The sequence below is a fragment of the Mustela nigripes genome, chromosome 3 (assembly GCF_022355385.1).
Source record: "Mustela nigripes isolate SB6536 chromosome 3, MUSNIG.SB6536, whole genome shotgun sequence".
NCBI lineage: Eukaryota > Metazoa > Chordata > Mammalia > Carnivora > Mustelidae > Mustela > Mustela nigripes.
In genome coordinates this window covers 95,097,743-95,115,642 of record NC_081559.1, presented here as the reverse complement: position 1 = coordinate 95,115,642, position 17,900 = coordinate 95,097,743, and positions in this window count along the sequence as shown.

Here is a 17,900-nt window from a genome sequence, read left to right as displayed (position 1 = left end):
AAAGCAGCAGGAGGATAGGGGGAGATAAGAAGTCTGGAGTCTGGGAGGTAGGCACCCTAACCTTGAACTATAAATGCCCATGGCAGAATAGAGACCATGGAAAGACAAAGTGCATGAGGTAACTTGGAAGCTTGAATATGGTCATCAAAAGAGCGATGTTCACAACAATGGTAAGAAAAAAAGACAATGGCAAGAATTAAACGAATATTCTAATCTTAAGCTTATTTCACTGGCTTTTACCAAAACATATTTTTAGTATATGTAAGAATTTAAGTTTTGGAAATTTCGTGAAATCTGAAATTTTCAAATTATCAGTCTTCCACTGGGACATTTTAGAAGGGCACATTTGGGTAAGAGCATGTAGACATATATAACTTGACTGGTGAAAGGTAAGTTGAGATGCCTTTTTTTTTTTTCTTCTTATTGTTCCTTTTTACATTTTCAGTAAATTTGGATTCCCTAGTCCTAGAAATATACACAGGTAAGAGAAGAAAAGCCAAGAAACTAAAAGAAACAAATCAAGCAAGAAGAGCCTCCACAGGCCTAAAACTCACAGTGACTCCCACTGGAGCCACCGCTGAGGGTCATGAGTCCTAGGAACACTCCCAATCTGGGTCCACTTAATACTCACAATCCTAGAAAGCGGGGGGATTATCAGCATCCCCATCTTAAACATAAGGAAACAGAGGTTCAGGCTAAAAACAATTGCCAACGACCCCAGTTGTGGAGCTCGCAGGACAGTGCTCTTAACCACAACACTGCAAGGCCACTACAGAAGAATCTAAAGGTGACCCAAAGGATGGCTTCTACACCTGGTTACACCATATCATATTTTAGATTAAAGACTACTTGTTTTATTTTATTATGCATGTAGACTTTGGAAACCCAACTACCAGCATATTATTCATCTTCTTCAAGTCTTGGAGAAATATACATGGCACTTAGAGCGACCATGCCTTGCAATAAATTGTCCCATGATGGAGTATCTAAACCCAGTGTCAAAGTCAACCCCGAACAGCATCTGTATAAAAGGACCCTGAGATCTTTGCTTGGAAAGTGGGAAATATCTGTTCGTATATGTGCCTGCAGCTATGTCTGTTCAACTATAAACTCCCTTTCGCATTCAGAAATTATTACTGAGGGCGTGACTATGGAACCTTTCGAGAGGCACCATAATAGTGGGAAGCATTAGGAAGAGGCTTGGTGTGCAAAATATTGTCATATTAAGGCAGACGAAAGAATTGTTCAGTGTTAGCACTGCCTTTAAGGGACTTTGGTCCTAAGCAAGGATAACAGAGTTGTGCATTGCCCATCTTTGCCGTGTGCTTTCTTCAGCATGACCTTCACTCAGCCTGCATGTTACAATCTCCAGGGCTAGGGAGACCAACTTGTTCTGGTGTGCAGAGGATATTCCTGGTTTTAGCACTGAAAAATCTGGGAAGCCCTCTTGATCCCAGGAAAGTTGGGACAGTGGGTCACCCTACTGGGATGCTTTTAAAAATCTTGCCGTCCCAACTACATTGGGCTCCACAGGTGACTGCAGGCATCGTAGGAAAGGTCTGCCAGCTTGTCCATCCCTCCTTGTGCTGATCCGACTGCTGGCGTCTGTCTGACCAAGCTCCCCCTCTGGGCTCTTCAAACCACTGTTTCTGAGTGGCAGCAAGTAGCCCTTCCCTTCAGGAGGGTACTGGGCTTCTCATGCCAGCAGATGAGGCCCCAGGCCCACTCCCAGTGTTTTCAGAGCTGGCAGCAGTGTACCAGCCCAAGTACAATGATGAGGCCAGCCAGAACCATGACGGAGACGATCACCAAGCCATCATGGCCTGCTTTTTGAGGTTGGCAGCCCCCAGGGCCAGGCGGGTTTTGGAAGGACCCCCTCCACACCCAGGTGATTCCATGGTGTAGCCTAGGCTGAGCAAGCCTACTCAAAGACAGTGCTTCTCAGCTTCAGTGTGCACAGGAACCACCTGGGGATCTTGGTAAAATGCAGACTGCAGTTCAATAGGCGTGGAGAGGACCCCCCCCAATTTTTTTTTTCATTTATAACAAGCTCCCAAGTGATGCCAGTATTGCTGGTGCACAGTCCAACCCCTGAGAGGCAAGGGTCTGGCATGTACTTTGAAAGAAACTCCAATGTCGTCAAGAGGGAGGGAATGTGAGGATGAAAGGGGAAAATCAAATGACATACAAGTAACTCATGATATACAATACAGAGAGCGAGCAGGTTCTAGGATACATTCCTCTTTTGAATTCCTCAATGCTCAACATACACAGTGGGCCTTCAACACATAGAAAAGAGTACCTGGAAATGTTTCACAGGCGTGAGTGCTAGCAGTGGTTTGCAAGGGTGGGAGAGCAGCCCAGGAAAGGCCAGTGGTGAGCATGAAGATTCTGTGATCACATTAGCCACAACTTTGTAGAAATGCACACATCCACAATTCACCAAGTCATGGGTACCTCTGAGGGAAGAAGGGGACTGGGATTGGGATGGGGCATATCTAAGGGGCTTCTGGGTGCCTGGGACAGCTCTAGTTCTCCAGCTGGGTAGCACTTGCTCTTGCACTTAATAATTTATTAAGCCATGCATTTGACTTGTGTGGTTTTCAGCATCCGTGTTTTATTTTATAGTATAAGTATTGACCAGCAATTCTAACCAGAACAGCCAAATATATGGCGAGGGCTAGGTCTTCTCTGGCTAAAGCAGTTCAGACTGCACCTAGTCACAGGTTGCTAGGGGAGACTGCACGTGCAGGGGGAATGAGTCATCTCCCTCAGATCCACAGAATGTCAAAGATAGGGAAGAGTGATAGGGCATTAAAAAGAATAAAGTTAGCTGAATCTGATATGGGAAAAAAGGAGTTATATAAGCTAAACAAACAAACAAACAAACAAACAAAAACTCCGTTACAGTTTCTTCACTCACGTGGGGAGAAGAAAAGTTAATGGCATCTACTCTCCCCTGATGCTCCTCCTACCCCTTTGACATTTTCAGAGCCCTGCACCCATGCATCCAACAGTCTCTGACATTCTCCAACTGAATAAGCCCCTCCAAATGTGTCCAGAAGCAGAACTCTTTATCTCCCCCCCCAAACCTGTGCATCTTCAATCTCCCTTTATTGGCAAATTGCAGCACTGTCCATCCTGTCATTCTGAGACAGAATCTCGGCAATACCTCCTCTTGACTCCTCTTGACTTGACTTTTCCTCATCCCTTCCAAGCAGCAGGTGACTAACGTCTGTTGACTCTCCCTTCATAACACACCCTTATGTCATCCCACCTTCTCAATTACATTCCTACTCTTTTATGGCAGGACCCACCCACTCTTGCCTGTATTATTGCAAACGCCCCCCGGCCAGTCTGTCTTCCTGTGGTCTAGCTCTCCCAGTACCCTCCACACTCAGGTTACAGCACTTTCACCGGAAATCACTCCAGCCATGCTGCTCCTCCCTGCACTATTGCTATTGCATTAGGCTTAAATCTTTTGGATTGGTAGGGAAACCTCCTAACCTATATCCTGCCACCTTTCTCTCTTGTGGTATTGACCCCTGTCCATCCCTCCAGCCCCTATCTCTCCAACTGGGCAAGATTTCTTTGGCACCCCAAATTTTCCTGGATCACTCACTCATGCCTCTGTGCTTTTGCTCTTGCTATTGACTCTTTCTGAAAGAGTCTTCTGGGCTCTCTCTCAATCCCAGCCAAATGCAGGGACACTCCAGTACCTTCTGCTCTTTCAAGAGTTGAGTTCTTTACAAGTCTTTGCTGACATATCCACCTGCTAAGGGGTTCTGATCTGTCCCTCTGCTTCTCTCCCTCTATTGATACCCTAATAACACTTTATTTCTCTAAACGTGTTTATATGCTAACTTCTTTCTGCCTTATGGGAAATTTCTTAAGGCAGGAACATAGTATGTTTATTCTAGTTTTTCAGGCATTTACCACCATGGATGCAGAGAGTTAAAGGGGGGTGGAGAGTGTTGAAGGAATAAATGAATAAACTCTTAGTTGCCCCCATTTTACCCATATATAATTGAGTTGACCAGATTATTTGTGATTGATTTCATGGCCAGCCACTAAAGCCATTCCCAAAAATTACATCTTCTTCCCACCCTCCTCCATCAGTAGGAAAAGAAAGAGAAATCTGTGTTCTGCCTCTTAAACTGCTAAAATGGAAGAACTCATAGAAAAAAAAATGCCTAATTTGTACCATCCTCTTAAAGATGACAGACCACCCCTCCCATCCAGCTCTCAGTGCCAGATGCTATTAAGATTATTTGGTTTTAAACTTGGCAATTCCTCTTCCCAAAGCCTGTGCTATTGAGGTACATATTTGTAAATATTTTTGTTGAGGTTTAACGTACATGTAGAAGAGTACACGGATCTCAAGGTCAAAGCTCAAATTTCACAAACATAGAACCACTTCAATAAGCAGAATATTATCAGTCCCCCAAAAGCTCCTCCATGGTCCCATTCCAGTTATTAACCCCCACATCAAGGGTATACTGAAATAGTTCCAATGCTGCTTTGATAGAAACTATTTTGTGAAAACTTTATGTATTTTTATGTTTTATATAAAAGAGTAAAATATGTTCATTGTAAAAAGTTAAAACAAAATAGAAGTGCAAAAATGTAGAAAGAATTGGCAAGAATTTCCCCCCATTAACCCTCTGACCAGATACACACGTGAACAAACACCCCATTCCCAAGGTTAAACACTTACAACGGTTTGGTGCATGTATCAGTGAAGACTATATAACAAGTAAGAGATAATTCTATTCAAAATGGATGAAACAATAAGACAATGTATTGACTCATAATTTATCTAATTATTTTCTGAATGAATGAATATTTAGGTTGTTTCCAACATTTTACTGTTACAATTATTGCCAGAGCCACCATTTCATTTTAAAATGTAAAGCAATTTTGAAAGTCCGGAGGTATGAAGGCTTTGGCATTTGTTTCCAGCCACTCAAATATGTCACCAAAGACTTGGTTTCTGTCACCCAGCTCTGCCTTCCAAGATACCAGTTTCATCTTTTTTTTTTTTTTAAAGATTTTATTTTTATTTATTTGACAGACAGAGATCACAAGCAGGCAGAGAAGCAGGCAGAGAGAAAGGAGGAAGCAGTCTTCCCGCTGAGCAGAGAGCCCCCATGCGGGGTTCGATCCCAGGACCCTGAGATCATGACCCGAGCCGAAGGCAGAGGCTTTAACCCACTGAGCCACCCAGGCGTTGCTACCAGTTCCATCTTAAGTGTGTCTCACTTCATGCTTGAAACATAATTGCCAAAAGAGCCACATGCTTCATCAGAGGGAAGTAGTGAAGGAAAGGAAAGAGGGAAGAGAGAGAGAAACTCAATGACCATGGAATGAACATCCTAGGCTTCATTCTGATTGGACCAAATATGGCCATCTGCTGATTTATGTCATCGAGAGCTGGGAAATGCCATGTATTGATTAAATCAGTTTACATTCGAATTGATCTGTGTCGCATAAAGGATGGAATTATCCTAGTTAGCTCTATGAATAGGACCAACCTCTAGAGATAGGCATGGAGTCAATTCTCTCTAAAGTGAGTAAATAGCTACTACACAATGGCGTATGGTTTGAATGGATGCTGGAATTATTTCACTACAGTGAACATTCTTTGAGACCTTTTTTTTTTGTCTAAACATACACTTATATGCACATAAACAAATATATTCAATTTTTAACTTAAATGGGATCACATTATTCTGTAACTCACACTATTTTACAAATTTATTTATATATAAATCTACCTCAGTTTTTTGTGAGGTATTCCATCATATGGGTAAACAATTTGTTTAACCATTTCTCTAATTGGTGGACATTTAAATTGTTCTAAACATTTATTTTACAAAAATTCTATGATGATCATTTTATTCTGAACATCTTAAACAGACGATGTAATGGCCAAAATCCCAAGTAAACAACTTGACAAGTAAACAAGACAGTAAACAACAAGTGTTGGAGAGGATGTGGAGAAAGGGGAACCCTCTTACACTGTTGGTGGGAATGCAAGTTGGTGCAGCCATTTTGGAAAACGGTGTGGAGATTCCTTAAGATATTAAAAATAGAGCTACCTATGACCCTGCAATTGAACTACTGGGTATTTACCCCAAAGATACAGGTGTAGTGAAAAGAAGGGCCATCTGTGGAACATAAGGAATAACATGGAGGACATTAGGAGAAAGAAAGGAAAAGTGAATTGGGGAAAATTGGAGGGGGAAACCATGAAAGACTGGACTCTGAGAAACAAACTGAGGGTTTTGGAAGGGGGAGGGTGAATGGGCGAGCCTGGTGGTGGGTGTTAAGGAAGGCACCTATTGCATGGAGCACTGGGTGTGGTGCATAAACAACGAATCTTGGAACATTGAAAAAATAAAATTAAGTTAAAAAAATAAAAGAGAAAAATAATTCTTGAAAGACATTTTCAAATGATTTTCCTGTGTGTAAAGTTCATGAACACAAGAGGACACAATGTTCTTTTTTTTTTTTTAAGATTTTTATTTATTTATTTGACAGACAGATCACAAGTCGGCAGAGAGGCAGGCAGAGAGAGAGGAGGAAGCAGGCTCCCCACTGAGCAGAGAGCCCGATGTGGGGCTCGATCCCAGGACCCTGAAATCATGACCTGAGCCAAAGGCAGAAGTTTTAACCCACTGAGACACCCAGGTGCCCCCACAATGTTCTTTAATAGTTAGCTAAGGGCATCTATCTCTACTGGTCTTTAGCCAAAGAATGATTTCCTTCTCTTTTATCATTTGTTTAACACACATACACACATACACACACACACATATGTATATATAGACAGAATGTATGTCTATAGTATATATAACAGAATATATACTGTATATACAAATATATACAGTATATATACTGTATGTGTATATATATACAGTATATATACTGTATGTGTATATATATGTGTGTACACACACACACACAGTATATATGACAGAAGCAGTTTACCATATATACTGCTTTTGTCATGGGATCAGTAAATAGTTCATTGTTGATTTAGATTGAAAGGAAATAAAAGCAAGTTGCAGAAACAGAATTCAGACTGGGAGATGTGGAAATGTTATTTGGCCAAGAAGAAACCTGAAATTGATGGAATTAGAGGATTGAAATGAAGGCCAGCCGTCACCCAGCTGTTCCCCTGCCTTCACACTGGATTTCACTCAAACACCCAGAAACGTAGCTAGAAAGTTGCCTGGAAGTAATCTGGAGGCTTAATAAAAAATAAGTGATTCAAAGAATTTTCCAAGAAAAACCTTCCCATTGCATTCAACCATAAACACGATTCTTTTTTTTTTCTCCCCTCCATAATATCTTCTTTTCATCATAACTCTTGCCCTTTTATTCATCTCTCTGACAGAGAGTTAGCTGATTCAGAATCTGAATGAGGGTCCCAGTCTTTGTTCCCTCCTGTCTGAGGCTTTCTGAGGTCTAACCTAAAAATCCCCTTGCCTCCTTAGGCCTGTGTTCTCTTGCCCTGCCCTTGATAGAAATATTCTACTTATGTGCTCTCCTTTCTTGGTGTCAGAACTTTGTCTGCTCTATTATCTCTTTCCAGCTCACAGATGCCTTCTATGGGCTGAACTATGGCCCCCCAAATTCACATATTGAAGACCTAACTAACCCCTAGTACCTCCGAATGTGACCATATTTGCAGATAGGCCCTTTAAAGAGGTGTTTAGGGTAAAAGGAAATCATTAGGAGGGTCCTAATCCGATATAACTGGTGTCTTACAAGAACATGTTAGGACACAGAGGGAAGAGAGGGAAGACCGTATAAAGGCACAGGGAGAAGGAGGCCATCTACAAGCCAAAAAGGCTTGAAAGGAAACCTACCCCAAACACGCTGATCTTGGACTTCTAGCCTCCACAACTGAGAGAAAATAAAATTCTGTTTAAGCGCTTGGTCTATGGTACTTTGTTATGGCAGCCTTAGTACACTAATACAACACCTAAACCGAAGAATACAGTAGAAACCCCTTGACCAGGCCGGATGAAGCCCTTTGATCTCCCATCCCTGCCTGGGTAGACCCTCAGTCGCTTTTCCCATGTCTTCCTGGACTTCTGATGGGTGGTTCCTCCAGCTCTGCTCCTCCCTGGTTCTGCTGGTTCCGTCCTTCATTATGCCTACAGAGCAGTGGTTTTCCCACCTTGGGGAGCTAAGAATCAATGCTTTGTGAATTCAGATACCCAGACCAGGGCTCTAGAGATTCAGAATCACTAGCACAGGGATGGGCCAGGGGAACCTTCACTTTTAATAAACACTCCTGGGTAATTCTGAGAAACCTGATCAGAGATATTTCCTGTTTCCTGTCTTTCTGACTCAGTGGTCTTCCATCTTGACTGCACAGTGGAGTCACCTGGGGAGCTTTTTAAAACCCATGCCCAAGCCCAAGCCCATCCAAGACATTCCAAATTAATTAACCTGGATTGGGGCCTGGACATGAGGATTTCTTTAAGTTGTCCAGGTGATTCCTACATGCAACCAAAGGGGGAACCACTGGTCCAGTCTCACTGCCATGTTTCCTAAAGTCAGGCCAACCTCACAGTCACCTCCTAATGTCTCACTGAGCTTCCCCCTTTCCTGCTCTCCCAACCCCACACACACTCCATGATGCAGTCAGAATCACAGTTCTAGAACACCAGTTTAGTCCTCATTACTTCAGATTAGAGTATATGATCTCCTTAGCTCAAAGCCAGCACTCTCCATGTTGGGCCTCTAAGGACCTCTGCATCTTTACATCTCCCCCTGGGTTCCTCTAAGCTGCCAAGCTCCCTCCTACTTCTGTCATCACTCTTGCTTTCCCCTGCCTAAAACGCCCATGCACCTGGCTAATGCTTTCAGTTCAGGGGTGGCATGGTCTGGGAAAACTCCTCTCCATGCCCAGGCTTGGAGATGAACCACTCCTTTTTCAGAAGCTCACCAGTACATGCCTCTCTCAGAGCCCCCGTGACTGCTCTGTACTGTAAATGCTGCATGTCGGTCTCACCTGACTGCACCCATCTTTTCCCTCAGCCTCTCTGAATCCCAATAGAGCTTGTGTGTACTCAGAAGGGCTTGGTGAACATTTGTTGAAGAAGTGAATGAATGAGTCAGTGAATACCTCACCCTCTCCTGCTGTGCCCGTTGCCCAGTGCCTGCTGTCTCATTGCCATCCACAAATGGGTTTGTCTCCCTCAGTCCCAACATTCCTCCATACTGCTGTGTTTCACATCTCTTTCTTTAAAAAATAATTTGCACCAGGACTGATGCAGCCCAGAACTAGGAGTGAGAACAGGTCACAGAATCCTTAGCTATTCTGGGTGAGGCACTTTCCATTCTTTAACACAACAGCCATACAAAGTAATCGTTATCCTTTCCACTTTACAGCTAAGGAAACTGAGGCTCAGAGAGGTTGAAAGTGACTTTATCAGGAAACAAAGCTGGGGGTGGCTGAGCCAGAACTGGAACCCCAGAGTCTGGCTCCGCAAGTTCCAGCCCTTCTTGCTGGACCAGATGTACATCCAATGAAAGGTTGGGTCCTTTCATTGGCTGCATCCAATGCAGCTCGGCGGGTGGGAAGGAGGAATAGCTACCCAAGACTCAAGCTGACAAAGCAACTCAGTTCCCATGAAAGGGCCCTGGGGCAGTCCCCCAGTTCTATAACCATCAGAACTTCATGTTGTAAGCAACCTATCCATATTGCCACCCTCCAGCAAATATGTTTAGGGTGTGTGGTCCGTATGAACAAGGACTTTTTCCTGCTTTGGTCCCTGATGCATCCAGAGTGCCTAGAATAGTGCCTGGTATTAGGTAAATGTAATAAATTTTTGTTGTTGTTGTTTAATGGGGAAAAAAAGAGTGAACTAACAATAGTCATCCTATTGAAAGTACTCAGTACAGTCCTCCTCAGTGCTGTGCAGGCTTTTAGAACCCAATTCTCCAAAGAACCCACTTATATGGGGTTGAAAATTTGTTCTTCTTTCTCCCCTGTGATGTATTCTTCCCCTTTTCACATGTGGAGAGAGAAAAATTTTAAGTGCTCATTGGCAGAAATACACCTTAAGATCTTCTAATGAAAAGCCCCTTAAGAGGTGAAAAAATGTCCTGATGTTACTTTAATTCCAAAATAGTAATCCTGGGTGGCACCACCTCATGAGACCATGAGGTTTTGTAGCTGTTTATAAACCTGAAAATTGGTTCTAACTCATCACCATGAGCTATTGCTCCTCACCTTGACTCCGACTTTCAAGTCCTCTCTGCGTCTGACCTTGAGTTCTCATCTCATGATACCAACACCATTGAAGTAGGCTCAGATTGTTCTATATCCAAACAAAATACATGTAGGAAGGAGCTGTACTATGACTTTTTAATCCAATGGGAATGAAGAGATGAGTGACTGGGTTCTCTAGTTCACTTCTGCAGTGTGTCCTCATTACATCTCACCAGACCTTGATTTCTCAATGTCTGAGAACGACAGACACTTATTCTCTCAAGCACAAAAGAAACCCAGGATAAGAACTGTAAAATGCAAATATAAGAACGAGAGTTAGATGGGGCCTCAGAGGTCACCTAAGTTTGGCCAGCACCCCCTTTATAGATGAGAAACATGAGACAGAGTGGTGTACATTAGTTTCCTATTGCTACTGTAACAAATATTCACAAATATGGTGGCTTAAAACAATATGAATGCATTCTTATTCAGTGCTGGGGTCAGAAGTTAGGGATGAGTCTTACAGGGCTAAAATCAAGGTGTCCACAGGACCGGTTCCTTCTGGAGGCTCCAGGGGGAGGAATCCATTCCTTGCCCTTCCAGCTTCTACAAGCTGCCAGCACCCCTCGGCTTCTGTCTGCATCATTCCCATCTCTGCTTCCATGGTCACCTCACCTTCTTATCTTTGACTTTGATCCTCCTGCTTCCCTCTTATAAGAACCTTTGTGATTATCATGTGGATGCTCCAGGATGGTCTCCCTATCTCAAGATTTGTAATTTAACCACGTCAGTGAAGTCCCCTTTGCCATCTAAGATAATGTTATGGGTTCTGGACATAGGACATAGACATCACTAGGGACCATTATCTGACCTATCCCATAAAGAGATTTGCTTAAGTTGACAGCAGGAAGAAGCAGCCAGGGCCAGGACTGAGGTCTTTCAGCTGCTCCTGTTTCTCTTCCACCTGGCTGTCAGCAGAAGCCTCTCTGTCATTCAAGATTAAGTAAAACTTAAGCCAGCCCTCATTCTAGGTACTGTGAGTTTAATGCACTCTGAAAAACTGGGCTAACACCCCCACAGTGTCTTGTCAAGGTCACTGACACCCTCTGAGCTCCCACCACCACTGACCTCCTGATTTTACTCCATCTCAACTCTTCTCTGGACTCCTTGTCCCCTCCATTCTATGTTGGTCCAGGCAGGGGACTCAGACCCTTTCCTTGATCTACCCCAAACCACTCACATACACAATTACTGTCATTCATGCTGTGTTTGTTCGTTCATTCATTCATTCATTCATAGTTCTTCAGGAGGACTGAGGCCAGGGTAGGCACAGATATAACTGACTTGATAACACAACTGATATTTATTACCATCCCTTCTCTGCCTCACTTTCCTAATCACTTTCCCAGGACTTCTTTAGATTACCTCCCAAATGAATTACTTGTACTCAAATTCTTATCTCAGGATCTGCCTCAGTAACAACTCAAACCAAGACAGTAAGCAAAATCAGTCTACTAGAGTTAGCAACATCAATGATGGCCATGTCTCCAAATGGCACCTGCCATCATGCACTTGTACTTCCAGGAAGGGGAGAAGGACCCCCACAGCAGCTTTAGCCAGGGATAGCTTTATATATAAAAACAAAAGGTTCTAGAAGGATGTTTATTTCCACTGCCACCGAGAAATATTTATCCTCAATATTCCCTAAAGTCTTTTAATGAGGAATAGCATTTTTTTTATTTATTTATTTATGAATACTATGCAGCCATCAAAAGAAAGGAATAGCATTTTTTTAAAATCCAAATATATGTCTAGCTTCCAAATTCTCCTGGAGAAAAACATACAACATTCCAAACTCACATGAAGGTGTAGTTAACCAATTCCCAATCTTCTCTTGAGAAGAGGCTTCAATACAGGGATGGTTATGGACACAGGAGATGCAGTCCTTGTGATATAGGAGGACAGAAAGGGAAGTGGGCTAGCATTTCAGGCTCACCCAGAGCCAGTGCTGGGCTGGATCCCACCTGTACAAACTCTGATCAGAACTCCCAGCCCTACCCTGAGGATTAGATCCTACTTCCAACCTCAGCTCCATATTTTTCATTGCTGAAAAGACCTGAGACCGATGGCTCTGCCTGTGGAATTCTGACTGGATTAGATTCCTCAGCTCTGAGCTTCCTTCCAGCTGATCCACATCCTGGTCATTCACTACAAGGCCTGGTAACTGTCCCTCTGGAAAAGCTGGGGGTTGGAATAAAGAGTCAAGAGTCTTAATCCTCCCCATCTGACGACTGAGCTTCTGGGAAGGAATCAAGCCTCTCCCCAGGAATTCTTGCATCTAGAAGAGGCATCTAACTGTGCTCACTGTTGATCATAGTTTTTTCAGGTGCCACAGGCAAAACTCAATGGAAGACCCACCCTGGCTTGCGTAAACAGGAAGGAAAGGGTCTACCAGACCCTACCATTGCTTCAGTGTTTTCAAGATTTCTCTCTCTCTACCTCTTGGTGCTTTTGGTCCCTGTGTGTTAGTTTATTCTCCCTGACCTCATAGGGCTTTTTTCCATGCGGCAGGAAAGATGGCCACTGACAGCCTCAGATTAGAATCCTTCCAGCATATCAGAAGCAGGAGGCCATCTTTCCCACTTGGTGTCTACAAAACAGTCCCAAAGGAGGGCTCTGATTGGCCTGACTTGGTCAACCACTCATTTCTGAACTAATCTCTGCAACCAGCAGGGGATGGTTCACTGGTCCAGCCTGGGTCACCTGCTCACCCTGTGACTGAAGTAGCGGGGCAGGATGTGCTATCAGGGGAAGGCACAGGGGGAAAATGAGGTTCAGTATGATTTTTAGCCCCCAGCTTATCTACATGTATCTGATAGGATACATAGGAGTCAGGAAAAAATGAGGATAAGGGAGAGCAAGTGCAGACAGTGTAGAGCCTGTGAAGGTAAAATTGCTCCTCTTATCCTTGGAATGCAGTAGATTCAAACAGTGAAGCAGAGAAAAGCACTCCCTGGTGGGCAGGGAACCCAGAGTGATGTCACTCCTCCAGGAACAAGAGGGAGTTTCTTTAGAAGTGAAGACAGCAAACACCTCCAGCTTCATGTTCTCACTGTGTAAAATCCAGATAGTAGTTCTGGGTTCCTCGGGCTTGTCCAGGGTTCTACAGAAGCAGGACCTGAGATGGGATTTCTGGTGGGAGTGCTTTCAGGAGAAAGGAAGGAAGTAGGATAGAACAGAGGAAGAAGCCAAGAAGGATGCAGGTTCAGCTGAATTCTAATTCAGCTTAGTAGCACTTATGGCACCACAACATTATCCTATCTCAAGATAAGGAAGTAGGCTTTTGCACCCCATATCTGTCTATCATTGGCTGAGGGTCACCTCTAGAGGAAAAGCAGTCATTTCTAGTCAGTCCAAGGCTCAGAAGAAGGAAGAAGACGAGAGCTGGGAGTGCCAAAACTCACATGGCTGGAGGCAGGATATATGGCAAATTAAAGGGTATCTGGTGTGCTTCAACAGCATCCCCTATTCAAATGCCCTTCACAATGCTGGGAGTTATCATCATCATAATTTTTACCTTATCCCTGTTGTGTAAAAGTAATAGTAAACATTGAATAATGCCTGATTCTCTGCCTGACACTGCACTCAGTAACACAGATTCATAGGCAGTGGGAATCTCAAAAAACCTAGGTTCATATCCTGTGCCAGCCCTGCCACGGACTAGTTATGTGATTTGGGATATCTAATTAAACCCTTTGAGTTTCAGAGTTGTAATCCACAAAATAGGCTAATAACCAGAGCTACTTCCTGGGACTGTTGTGAGGATGACATGAGATCATCTCTCAGAAGCTCTTGGTGTGGCACTTGGAGCAGGGGAAGCTCTCAAGTGATTCTTAGTTATTATTAGCTTCTGTGGCTGGACTGTCTAAACAGCCAGCACTTGAGCTCATAGACATGTGGAGGTCATGAGGATACTAAATAGTTTCACAAAGATAGGAATAAGAATTTGCATCTTGTAAAAGATGAAGTCAACTGTGTTTAAAAAAGCAAATAAAAAAAAAAAAAAAAAGGATGTGAAAGCCCAGCCTAAATGCAGTCTGAAGATGTATGCTATTCAGCAAGATGGGGTGGGGTGTGAGAACCTTTGCAGCCATTCCTCAGTTCCATGCAGGTCACAACAAAGGGGCCTCACCCCCAAATCTTTGAGAAATCTCAAATCTTTGAGAAAGATTTGTCAGCGCCTTTCACTAGCTCTAATTTGATGGATTAGCTCTTCCTACCTATAAGCAACAAGGATGCATGTCCAGATATACGTTATAGATTAGCTCAGGCTCTTACATCAGACAAAGCCAGGGCGTGTCCTGGCTTCCTGCTCTGACAGCTACATGGCCATAAACATATCATTTAGCCTCTCTGAGTTTTATTTCCTTCTCAGATAATAGGGGGAGATAATATCTGCACTTAGAGTTATTATAGAGATTAAATTAAGTGATATTTATAAACACTTCAATCAGTGCCTGGTTCTTAAATCAGTGCCTGCTCACAACAAGCAGCAATTATTGTTATTATTGATGTTAATGTGTTCAAACCGATATTCTTGATCACCTACTGTCCCTGGTAGTGGGAAGATATTGGCAAGAAAAAAACATGAGGTTCTTGCTGTTAAGGAGCTTCCATTCAAATGAAAAGAAGTAGTAAATAAACAAGAAATACGCTAGGGCATGGTTAACTGATGACCCGGAATTAAAATTGGGTGATGTGATAGGATGATGAGATACTTTAGACAGGCCTCTCCTTTAGAAAGGAGGCAAGCTTCTTGCTGAGATCTGAAAAAACAGGATGGCACCAATGATGAATGTTCCAGGCAAACTACAGGCAGGCAGAGGTAGCAGCTAGTGCAAAGACCCAGAGGAAGAAGTGAGTTGGGCATGGTTAGATCAAGGTCCATATGTTTAAGGGACACACAAGAGGCTAAGATGGCTGGAGTCCAGTGGGAGACCATGGTGAACAGAAAAAGATGAGTTTGGAACAGTATAGAGAAGAGACCATGCAGGATTTTGTAAGCAAAGTGAGGCATTTGAGTCTTAATCCAAATGAAATAGAAATCAACAGAAGGATTTTCAGCTAAAGAGATATTATCTGAAATGAGCTTTTTAGAGTTCTCTTGAATTATTTCATCCAATTTTTAAAGAAGCAACAATACCATGCTACAATATCTTTCAGAAAATTAAGAACACATGAACACTTCTTAATTCATATATAAGGCTGGTATTATCCTAACAACAAAGCCAGACAGACATCATTAGAAAATTAATACCCGCAAGAACATAGATGCAAAAGTCCTTAACAAAAGCATTCTGGATCCAGCAGTATGTCTTTAGTGACTTTTCTTCTGACCCCTCAGCAGCAGCCTTCCAGAACTCCCTCTCCTAGCTCCGCTCATGGTCTAATTCCAACAATAAGCTTATTAAATCACTAATACTTGTAAAAAAAAAATGCATTTGACAAAATGTAACACACATTCATGATAAAAGCTCTCAATAAAATTGAGGGACTTCTTCAATCTGGAAAAAGATATCTGTTAAAAAACCTATATAGCTAACTCCATACTTAATATGAAAGGGATAGGTTTATCCTTGAGACCAGGAACAAGACAAGGATGTCCCTCTCACCCCTCCCATTTAACATTGTACTAGAGGTTCCAGCCACTGCAGTAAGGCAACAAAAAGAAATAAAAACATCCAGATTGGAAAGGACAAAGTAAAACTGTCTTTATTTACAGATAACATGATTCTTAAAAAAAAAAAAAGATTTTATTTATTTGAGAGAGAAAGCTTGAAAGCACAAGCAGGGGGAGCAGCAGAGGGAGAGGCAAGCTCCCCTCTGAGCAAGGAGCCCGATGCAGGACTCAATCACAGGACCCTGAGATCACGGAATAGAGCCAAAGGCAGATGCTCAACTGACTGAAGCACCCAGGTGCCTCACAGATGACATGATTCTTATGCAGAAAATCATAAGGGATCTATCAAAAAACAAACATACCAACAAACTAATAAACCTAAATTACTTTAAATAATAAATTCAATGACATCCAATTTTAAAGTGAACAAAGGATTTGTGTAAACATTTCACCAAAAAATATATTTCATGGCTAATAACTACATGAAAATATGCTGAACAGTGTAAGTCAGTAAAGAAATACAGATTAAAACTAAAATGAGCAAGCTTGGTGCAGCCACTCTGGAAAGCAATATGGAAGTTCTTCAGAAAGCTAAAAACAGAGCTACCCTGTGATCCAGCAAGTGCACTACTAGATATTTACCCAAAGGATTCAAAAATATTTATTAAAAATAAATAAGTAAATTATAAAAAAAGAAATACAAAAATACTAATTTGAAGGGATATGTGCACACTGATGTTTACAGCAACTTTATCAACAATAGCCAACTATGGAAAGAGCCCAAATGTCCATTGACTGATGAATAGATAAGGAAGATGTGAGATAGATATATATCTTTATATATTTATATATATTTGTATTATGTATATATATAATACACACACAATGGAATATTCCTCAGCTACGAAAAATAATCAAACCTTGCCATTTGCAATGATGTGGATGGAGCTAGAGAGTAAATATTTTGCTAAGTGAAATAAGTCAGTCAGAAAAAGACAAATACCATATGATTTCACTCATATGTGGAATTTAAGAAACAAAGCAAATGAACAAGGTGGGGGTGGGGGAGAAGAGGCATACCAAGAAACAGACTCTTAACTATAGAGACAAAACTGATGGTTACCAGAGGCAAATGGGTGAGGAGAGGGATGAAATAGGTGATGGGGATTAAGGAAGTACTTGTGATGAGCGCTAGTTGTCCTACGCAAGTATTGAACCACAAAATTCTGTACTCAACTAATATTACACTGTATATTAACTAACTGAAATTCAACTAAAATCTTGGGGGGAAACCCTAAAATGAGATATCACTACATCCCTACTAGAACTGTCAAAAATATTGACAATACCAAGTGTTGACAAAGATATGCAGAGGGTGCCTGGGTGGCTCAGTTGGTTAAAGCTGTTGCCTTCTGCTCAGGTCATGATCTCAGGGTCCTGGGATCGAAGCCCGCATCAGGCTCCTTGCTGAGCAGGGAGCCAGCTTATCCCCTGCATGCCATTCTGTGGTATCAGTTGTAACTTCTCTCTCATTTCTGATTTTATTTATTTGCATCCTCTCTCTTTTTTTTCTTGGTGAGTCTAGCTAAAGGCTTGTCAATTTTGTTTATCTTTCAAGGAGCCAGCTCTTAGATTCACTGATCTTCAATATTTTCTTTTTAGAATCTATTTCATTTATTTTTGCTCTGGTCTTTGTTATTTCTTTCCTTCTATTAACTTTGGACTTCGTGTGTTCTTTTTCTAGTTCCCTAGGTTGTAAAGTTAAGTTGTTTAATGGAGACTATTCTTGGCGTAGACATTTATCACTATAGACCTCCCTCTTAGAATTTCTTTTGCTGCATTCCACACATTTTGTTATATTTCCATTTTCATTTGTCTCAAGACTTTATTTCTCTTTTGAGTTCTTCTTTGATTCATTGGTTGGTCAGCAGTATGTAGTTTAATCTCCACATATTTGTGAATTTTACAACTTTTTTCATGTAATTA